Raw genomic sequence first — 9,858 nt, 5'->3', positions numbered from 1 at the left:
CGGGTCCTCCTTCCTCCCCATTTTGAAAATGGGGACCACGTTAGCCCTTTTCCAGTCCTCCGGGACTTGGCCTGTGCGCCACGAGCGTTCGAATATTCCCGCCAGTGGCTCTGCAATGATGTTGGCCAGTGCCTTATAAATGAAAGTGATTTGTCTCTCAAATGCAAATTTCTGGATAATTCTTACACCTGCTTTTCTATGCACACTCTAATTTTTCACTACCCCTGCAAACAGCTAGCACTCGCACACCCTTTAGATGTTTTCAAAATCTGATCTACCTTTAATAACCTTCTTCTACTTGCAAAGACAGCTAAGAATTTTAATTGATTCCAACCTCACTGCTTAAAAAGATAGCTTCTTGCTCAGTTCACCCATTCTCCATGTTGTATTCAGAGTGTGATTTTTTTTTCTACACTGAATGATTTTTTCTCCTAATTTTTTAAGCATGCAGGAATAGGAGCCGGCATTACTCCATTTGACATGTATGCATCTATGCAATGAAAATAAGTGTTCATTCATTTCCAGTCTCTCAGATTACTCCAAATATTTTGCATAAGGGTCACTGGGGGCTACAGTGGGAAGTAGGTAAATCTGCAAAGGGGTCACAGAGAGCAGAGATGGCCATGCATATTCCTGCCCTGGAGTCACCACTGCAGAGAAGGAAGGCAAGATGTTTGCACGTAGAAAACGAAGTAGATTGTGTGGGGATGAAACTGTCCTCAGTACTGACTTCATGAGTCTATAAGCAGGAAATGTTGTTGCTGGCAATGATGAAAAAGAGGAGGAGACACGGCTCTCTTGGATCTCAGCCTGAACTCACTCTCTGGGTTTGGACTAGCACAAAGGGCTAAGAATGTATTTTCATCAATCACATTTAAAGGATTTTAACATAGACCTCAGAAACTATCCTGCACTCAGTTCAGGCAGGGTTTCAAAAGCAGCCTCAAAATTAAGTGATATGTCATGTAGTCAACCAAGTATTGAAAGCCTTGCATTTGAAAGCTTTATTCCAATTGCATACTTGATCCAATACAAGATACCAGCCTAAGAAATCCTTGCCTTTCGAACAAAAAAGCAGTCACTCCAAATGGAAATTTCAGAAGTGCCTAAGAGATTAGAAATACGAGTTCTTTCAGCTCTCAGTGAGACTTGATCACCTAGCATCCACACGGTTTCAAAAATCCTACCATCATCTTCTATATTACTGGTGACCAGCCAGACTAGATAAATATATTGATAAGAGGTTTGGGTATGGGATGGATAGACAGACCGACACAAAGACCACGTAAATAAATTGGCATGAAACCAGCCACACTAAGTCGACAGCTACAAATTGTTTCTACCCAAATGTAACCTAGTTTTAGAGTCCAGGTAGCTTTCCCCCCACAAGTGCCATGTCAGTTAAAGCTTGGACACATTTTCTCTGTCTCATACAAAGCTGCTGAGGGGAGCAAGATCTGCTTGGCCCAGATCGGGACTGCTTGGTTCAGACCAAGATGTTGACTCTGAAGTGATTCAGGAACCAGCTAGAAAGGCTCAGCTCTCATTAATTTTCACTGTTGTAGAAGCAGAGCCCTCATGAATGGAAGCCAATAACAACACCAGGGCATGTGACTTGGTCCTGGAGGGGCTCTTTGATTATCCCCGCAGCTGTGGTCCATTCTTTGGCGTCATCCTGTGCGCCTTCATGGCTGCTGTCCAAGCCAACTCCCTGATCATCCTGGCAATTGTCCTCCACCCACCTCTGCACGAACCCATGTACTTCTTTGTTGCTAACCTGGCTCTAATTGACCTTGTCTGCACCACCCGTTCTGCCCAAAACAATGCAGAACCTGATACTGGGAAAGAAAACCATTTCCTTTAATGGCTGCCTGATCCAGCTCTTTACCTTCACCTTCTCAGGAGGATCAAAGCTTATTCTCCTTAGTGCCATGGGCTTTAGCAGGTACATGGCCACCTGTCATCCTTTACACTATGTAACCATCATGACCAAGAGGGTCTGTATTACCAAAAGAGACCCCTCCAAAGAGCCTCGATGGCCCTGGGAGAAGAAGTCGGCCGTGCCTCCAGCCCTGCAGCAGAGAGGGAGCCATGGCCAGGAGCGCAGGCGGCATCCTTATCTGGAGCAGGGAGCTGGGCCAGTGAGTTGAGGAAACCCCTCACCTTCCCTGGGGAAGCGGGACAGCAGCAGCAAGGCACTGGGATCCTGAGGAGCAGCAGAGCACCAGGACGAGGGTCCCCGGGAGCTCGGGGCACAGGCCGGCACTCGGAGCGGGATTGGCAAGCCGCGAGGTGTGTGGGGTGCCCGGCCAGTCATCTGGAGCAGGGGTTTGGAGCAACAACCCCTGGGAACTGCCTGGGCTGCTGACCTTTTGCCACTGACTGCCCCAGAGGGGACTCAGCCCTGTCCCTTATTCTGCAGCTGATGGTCATCGCATGGCGTCCCTGAGCTTTGTGCTTGGGTCGTGCTGATTGCTGCAGGAACCTACTCTGTTGCTTGCTTTTTTGGTTCCCATGGAGGGTCACCCTTCAGCCTCTTTGTGGGGTTGGGGTTTGATACAGTTTGATTGCTGCAGACCAGAAGAGCTGAACCTGTTGCAGTCTATCATTTATTGGGAAGCCTGTAGGAGCTGCTGGAAGTGAGCACCTTGCTTCCTTGTGGTAGCACCTCTAGCAGCGGCTGAAAGCTGCCAGTTCCCCTACCTGGAGGTCTTGAGTCATGGGTTGACTAATGCATTCAGGTTTGTTTTGTGATTCTGGTTATGCCATTGAAGTTCACTTGTAAGTCACCTTTCCTATTATTCTTGTTCTGTAAATAAAGTGTAAATCGTTAAATCAGTTAAGTGTTAGACCTTCTTGGGACCACGGGCTGCTCTGTGGGAAGCAGGGGCCGGCTCAGAAGTAAATTGGTGCTGGCAGGAAGCCCTGCCCCAGTCTCACCACACCATCCCTGATATTGGGCAGGGGTGGCAGCTATTGGGACAACACCTGGTTTACAAAAGTCAAAGGATTGTCCTCCTGGTATCACCTGTCTTCCAAATACTCTTGCAGTCATGAGATTCAGAGGAAGCACGCTTTCCCGCCTATGGTTTCAACCCCCTGCCCCGGGCAGGAACGGGTGCCGGGATCATATCACTCCAGCCAAATATCTGTCCAGCCTCCTCTGGAAGACCCCTAGGGTAAGAGAGAGCACCACCTCCCCTGGGAGCCCATTGCAGAGCCTAGCAGCCCCTACCCCTAAAGTCATGTCTCCTGATGTCCAGCCTGAATCTACTCTCAGTCAACTTATGGCTGTTATTCCTAGTAACCCCGGGTGGTGCCCGGGGAGACAGAGCCTCCCCCAATTCCCACTGGTCCCCCCAGTGGGTTTGTAAACCACCACCAGATCCCCTCTCAGCCTTCTCGTGTGGAGGCTGAATAGGTTCATGCCCTTTAGCCTCTCTTCGTAGGGCCTGATTAAGATGAAATCTGCCTGTGCTGATAGAAACCTGATCAGGTTTACAAAGAAAAATAGGAGGAAATTATGTTTCCTTTAGGTTATTTCATAAAAGGAGAGATACCTTCATTAAAAAACTCCTAGAGATATTTTGCCAGCTTAATGGAGAATATTTTTCCAACCAGTTTGAGTGACGCACACTTTCCTTCCACTTTGGGGCATTGTTTGAGAGTAAAATCTTAGACCAGTTCACAAGGGACTGGCGAACTTTTTGTAGAAGGAGGTCCTTTGAAATGAGAATCATCTTAATCAATTTACAATTCACTTGGAGTCAGTACTTAAATTGTCTCCTTCACTGTAAAGAATTAATCTGTGTGGATCTACAGAGAGGTGAGGTTTTTCTTGATTCATTCCATCTCCTTTTCTTCCTTCCTGGGCTGTTTATGAGGCAAATGATACCCATTGTTTTCCTGAGATCAGACTCCTTTCTGAGTGTACATGATAATATATAAAGACTAAGTATAAATGGGTGCTCTCTCTCGTGTGCATGCACACACTAAATTCCACTCCTATATTTTTTTAATTTGTTTTTGTGGTTACTTACTCTGAAATGTACCTCACTGTCTTGTCTAGAAATTTGCATTTCTTCAGTTGACTTAAGGACATTTCATCTGCAATCAGATCTGAGTTACACGTGTGTCAATCTGGTCTGAATTCACAGTCATCACCCGGGTTCCTGTGAATTTCATTGCGGTCAGAATCCAAATGATAGGTGGTTCAATATAGGTTTATAGGTGGTACAATACTATAATTGATAGTTATATAACTATATAATAGTTATATAGGTGGTACAATACCATAATGGTGGTGTCAGTGACAAATGATGATTATAGGTGGTACAACACCATAATGGTGGTGTCAGTGACAAATGACATTTATAGGTGGTACAGCACTATAATGGTGGTGTCAATGGCAAAAGAATCAGGAGAGAGGATGAGTGCTGAAAAAGTCTGCATTTAATCTGTAAAGTGATGCAAAAGGTGCAAATAGTTAACCAGACTTGTTCTAGGAAGATCTCCTGAAGATTGAGAAATATTGGCCATGGGAGTCTTCCTACTTTCACCATTTTTATCCACACTTCCTTTGATGCTTCATTTTACACACTGGAGCCCATTTCAGATGGTGGGGGAGCTTATTCAACACCGGCAATGTAGCAGCTTGTAAGCAGAGGGAACTCTGAAGATGATAATACATTCACTAGAGAAGGGGGTATTGAAGTCATCCTGAAATTCCTGCTATATATGAAAATACAGGAGCTTGTACTTGTGGGACAGCCTACCAGAAAACAAAACAAAAACCAGATTAAATTCTGTGGCTTCTTTTCTCCTGCCATTTAAATGATGCACATGAATACCGCTCTAATGAATGGAGATTTTGGCTGTGTCATTTCAGGGGAATGATTCCTGATTGAAAGGAAAGTAGAGACCTCTCTTTGTATGTCTTGTTTTCCCTTAAATATAGATATTATTACATTATGTATAATTGCTCAGCTGGACCAGATCAGACTTTTAAGCTAATATAGATGGTGGAGCACGTATTACTTCTAAGCCGTGGTTGTATGAACAGTGTTCCAGATTGTACGGTGTGTCTAGCTCAGGTGAGTTTCTGAATACTCCTATCACTAATCTAATATACTGTGGCTTCTGTTAAGACCCAACTGAATGTTATTACCCTTGTCACAGCTGCAAAATCAGGAGAATGTGGTTTGGGGAAATGAAAAAAAGAGGTTTGGGCTATTTATTTATTTTTTTAAGTTAACGTGTTTTTATATTGCTCAATTTTGGTAGAGACTGTAGAAGTTTTTAGAACGGCAGGCTGCCCGCCGCCTTCAGCTACCAGTCCCCTCCTCAGTGCCTTAGTCCTCCCTGGCGTATGGATCAACTTAAGACCCAGGGCCGGATGATGTGGCTTCTCAGGCTGGATCCGGGTTACAGACCATATCTCAGACAGACCTGTGCAAGAGATTGGGTTGGATAGCTAGATATTTGGAAATACTTTCAGCCATTATTATTTGTTTATCTATCAATCCACACCTCCTTTCATCCATTTGTAGGTTTAGGCTTGCCCATAATTTTGATGGACTGCACATAATGTTGATGAACTGCGCAGCTGTTTTTCTTGTCAGTTGGCTGCAATAATGTACATCTCCACTTTCATTCTTTCAGAAGAAATGCCCAAGTAAATGGAAACCAGGAACCACACAAGGGTGCCCGAGTTCATCATGGAGGGGCTCTTTGAACATCCCCACCTCCAGGGTCTGTTCTTTGGGATCATCCTGTGCCTCTTTATGGCTTCGATTATAGGCAACTCTTTGATCATCCTGGCAATTGTCCTCCACCTGCCTCTGCACAAACCCATGTACTTTTTCATTGCTAACTTGGCTTTAATTGACATTGTCTTCACCTCCTCTGTTCTGCCCAAAATGATGCAGAACCTGATACTGGGAAAGAAAACCATCTCCTTTAATGGCTGCATGGCTCAGCTCTTTACCTTCACCTCCTCAGCAGCAACCTCCTCACTGCCATGGCCTTTGACAGGTACATGGCCATCTGTCATCCCTTACACTACATAACCATCATGACCAAGAGAGTCTGCATCACGTTAGCAGCCTGTATCGGGGTGCTTGGAACCATGAATTCCCTTGTGCACACATTGCTCATGCTGCGTCTAGATTTCTGTGGGCCCAACCTCATCCAGCACTACTTCTGTGAGATCCCACCTCTGCTGGCATTGTCCTGCAGCTCAACTTACCTCAACGAAGTCATGGCTTTCATTGCCGATATCTTCCTAGCCATGGGAAACTTCTTGCTGATCATTGTATCTTATGGCTTCATCATCAGAAGCATCCTGAAAATTCAGGGCTCAGAAGGGAAGTCAAGAGCCTTCTCCACATGTTCCTCGCATCTCGTTGTGGTTGCCCTTTACTACTCTACTATCACCTACATCTACATCCGGCCACCCTCCGGCTACTCCCTGCATAAGGAAAAGATGGTCTCTGTGCTTTACACACTTGTGACTCCTGCGCTGAATCCTTTGATTTACAGCCTGCGCAACAAGGAGGTCAAAGTGGCCTTCAGGATAATCCTCACGTTCTGCAAGAGAGATTCATGTTGACGCCGGCAAACAACGTCTCTGTCATCTCATCATTTCTGTTCTGGCCCCATGCCTGGTCTGAACTGTTTTAATATCCTGCACTTCAGCGGGCCCCGGTTGATCTGTATCTCTAGAGCCTCTGAGTTTTTTTTCTTATTTCACTGCAGTTAATAATGATGCCTTTTGACCCCTGTACGAAATGATGCAAGTTTTTGGTGAATATTGCAGTTTTCTTTGTAACTTTATTAAGATTAGGAGTCCATGATGTGTTACACTAGATAAAATAATGTACAAATTGTTGCATGCTTTCCTTTAAATGTATGGTCAGAGTATCAGAGCATTATTTTTTTCAACGGATTTATAAATATATAAACCAAACTAAAACAAACCAAATAAATTAACCACCGTCCCATTCTTTCCCTTCATTCTGTTTTCTGTACAACAATGTGACTCCAAAATAGTTCATATATTTCAATTGATATCTAAAAGTTTCATCTACCCATGTGTAGGTCTCTGACAGATTTTTATAAAATTGTATTTATGAAAATTCACTTTTTTAATTCTCACTTAAGGCTTCTGTTCTAGAATTGCATCACCATCACAGATTGGCGGTGTGGAAATGATATTTTGTTCCTTTTTAAATGTTTATTTTTAATTGATTTTCACTTACTGCAGAAATACATTAATATCAATTACATACCTATCAGTCTAAAATGTATCTACATCTTTCAAAATAGTAATCAATAAAGTGAGTGGGAAAATGGAGAACAGTATAGCAAGGGATAAATAACAAAAAGATTTGAGAGCAAGGAGTAAATTTAGGATTTACTTGCCAAAATATTCCAAAAAGAGTTGTCCTAAGTAGTGTTATGCTTTTCAAAGCACTTGGTCTGTGAACATGATTTTCTGCATGGTTGCTATTTTTGGCATTTCATTACTTAAGGGCTTTCTTACACCTGGATTTCCGCTAGCTCCTGGAACTCTTAACCCCTGGGTTGTCCACACATTAACACCTGAAACTAGTTTTAAGAACACTTTAGGTGGTTTAAAAGTTAGGTCACTCCATGGCAGGTTAATCTCTGATCTGTGTTCCCAAGCATGAATGTGTGGCCACTTCCCACAAATGAACTGCCCAGTTGCAGTCCTCCACCATCTCAGGAGGACGTGTCCCCACCTCACCCTACTGTTCTGTGCGGACACATTTTCCACCCCCTGAATTCTGCTGCCTAGAGGAAGATTGTAGCACCAAGCCACCTCCCTCTGCTGTGCCTGGGGGTGTTACTGTCTCACCTGTGGGTGTGCAACCCCATGCAAACGGTGTGCAGGACACACGCCAGCCAGCCAAGTCACAGGGCATGCATGAGTTCACAAGTGGGTACGGAGTTGGGGGGCAGGGGGAACAAGGGCTGGATTGGGGTCCCCATGAGCTGGGACTGTCTTCCCAGGGCAGGCACAGTAGCTCTCCCAAAAGCATTTTCCCTTACTGCTCCCACCTCCCAGTCATCCCAGAAAGCATGACCAGCACCCCACACACCCCAATCCCAAATCCCAATTTATTAAAACATGAGACCTTCTTCCATTTATTTCCTCTGTATTTCTTTTTAAATACTTTTTAACTTCTTTTTATTTTATCCTTCATTTCACCACCCTTCCCCCAGCCCCATTTCCTTTCCACCTCCCATTTCACTACTCATGCCCACCCCACTAATTGTCTACCTCCCAACTTCATAATCCTGCCCCTCCAAGCTCATATCTCACCCCACATCCCAAACCCACCTACAGCAACAATAGAAGTCTATGCTGGCTCACCAGCCCCATAGGGGTAACACAACTGTGCAGGTGATGGAGAATCAGAGCAGGTTTTTAGCCTTTACATGTGACTGCTCTAAACTTGAGGTAGGACTAATCAACTTTTGAGCAGCTCAAAATGCAATGTGTAACCAGGCCCTATGCAATCTTAATAAGAAACCTTGCTAAGGGCACAGTAATGAACCATCCCAATGTGCAGGAAGACTAGCAAGTATGGCACAAGACTGACGTGGCTTAATAGGGAACTCTTCAATGAGCTAAAACACAAAAGGAAACTTAGAAGATGTGGAAACTTGGCAAACTTCTGGGAAGGAGTATAAAAGTATTGCTTGAGCATGCAGGGGTGAAATCAGGAAGGCCAAAGTGCACTGGAGTTGCAGCTAGCAAGGGCCGTGAAGTAGGTAACAAGACAGGTTACTAGAAGTATATAAGCAACAAGATGAAAATCAGTGAAAGTGTGGGTCTCTTACTAAACGGGAGAGGCGACCTAGTGAGAGATGATGCAGAAAATGCTTAAGTCCTCAATGCCTTTTTTATCTCAGTCTGCATAGGCAAGGTGAACCTGCTGTACCTAGTACACAGTTTGGGGAGGAGGTGAGCATATGATAGTGGCAAAAGAACAGGTTAGGGACTATTTAGAAAAACTGGATGTATACAAGTCGATGGGGCCAGATGGAAAGCACCAAGGATGCTGAGGGCTTTGGTCAGTGTGATTGCAGAACTGCTGGCCATTATCTCTGAAAACTCATGGCTATCAGGAGATGTCTTGGATGAATGGAAAAGGGCAAACATAATGCCTATATTTAAGAAAGGGAAAAGGGAGGATCTAGGGGACGTCACCTCAGTCCTTGGAAAAAATCATGGAGCAGATCCTCGAGGGAGCCATTTCTAAACACTTGGAAAAGGAGGTGGTTAGGAACAGTGAACACAGATTCACCAAGGCCAAGTCATGTGTGACCAACCTGATTGCCTTCTATGATGAGATGACTCTGTGGATGTGGGGAGACCAGTGGATGTGCTATACCTTGATTTTAGCAAGGCTTAAGATATAGTCTCCTACGACATTGTCTCAAGCAAGCTAAGGAAGTCCGTGCTAGATGAATGGACTGTAAGGTGGATAGAAAACTGGCTGGAGCATCGGGCTTGATGTCTAGTGGGGTGGATTGTGGGGCTGTGATGGCATGGGGCCAGGGGCCTGGAGCAGAGCTGCGATCTGCTCCCCACATGCCCCTGCCTGCCGAATCAGTGTCCACTGCAGCTACATAAGGGTAACGGATCACGGCTCTGCCCTGGGCTCCAGCCCCCTACTGTCAATGCCCCTGGCCCCATCCCGCATGCATATGCCACTTCCCACCCAGCTGCAGCCTCATCCTAGCCACCTAGCTGAGCACAGGGGCCACTCGACGAGCTTTGCTGAGCTCTTTGGGGAGCCCAGAAGTGCTGACCCAGCCTGTAACAGC

The 9,858-nt window shown here is 45.1% G+C and overlaps 1 pseudogene; it reads left to right on the top strand.

Moving 5' to 3' along the window:
* The first annotated feature begins 5,678 nt into the window (after window positions 1–5,678).
* Window positions 5,679–6,610, top strand: LOC132244872 (olfactory receptor 13G1-like; annotated as a pseudogene).
* The last annotated feature ends 3,248 nt before the right edge of the window (window positions 6,611–9,858 follow it).

The sequence above is a fragment of the Alligator mississippiensis genome, chromosome 14 (genome assembly GCF_030867095.1).
Source record: "Alligator mississippiensis isolate rAllMis1 chromosome 14, rAllMis1, whole genome shotgun sequence".
Taxonomy (NCBI): domain Eukaryota; kingdom Metazoa; phylum Chordata; order Crocodylia; family Alligatoridae; genus Alligator; species Alligator mississippiensis.
The sequence above is the reverse complement of the archived record's forward strand: the minus strand, read 5'-3'. Positions and strand labels throughout refer to the sequence as shown.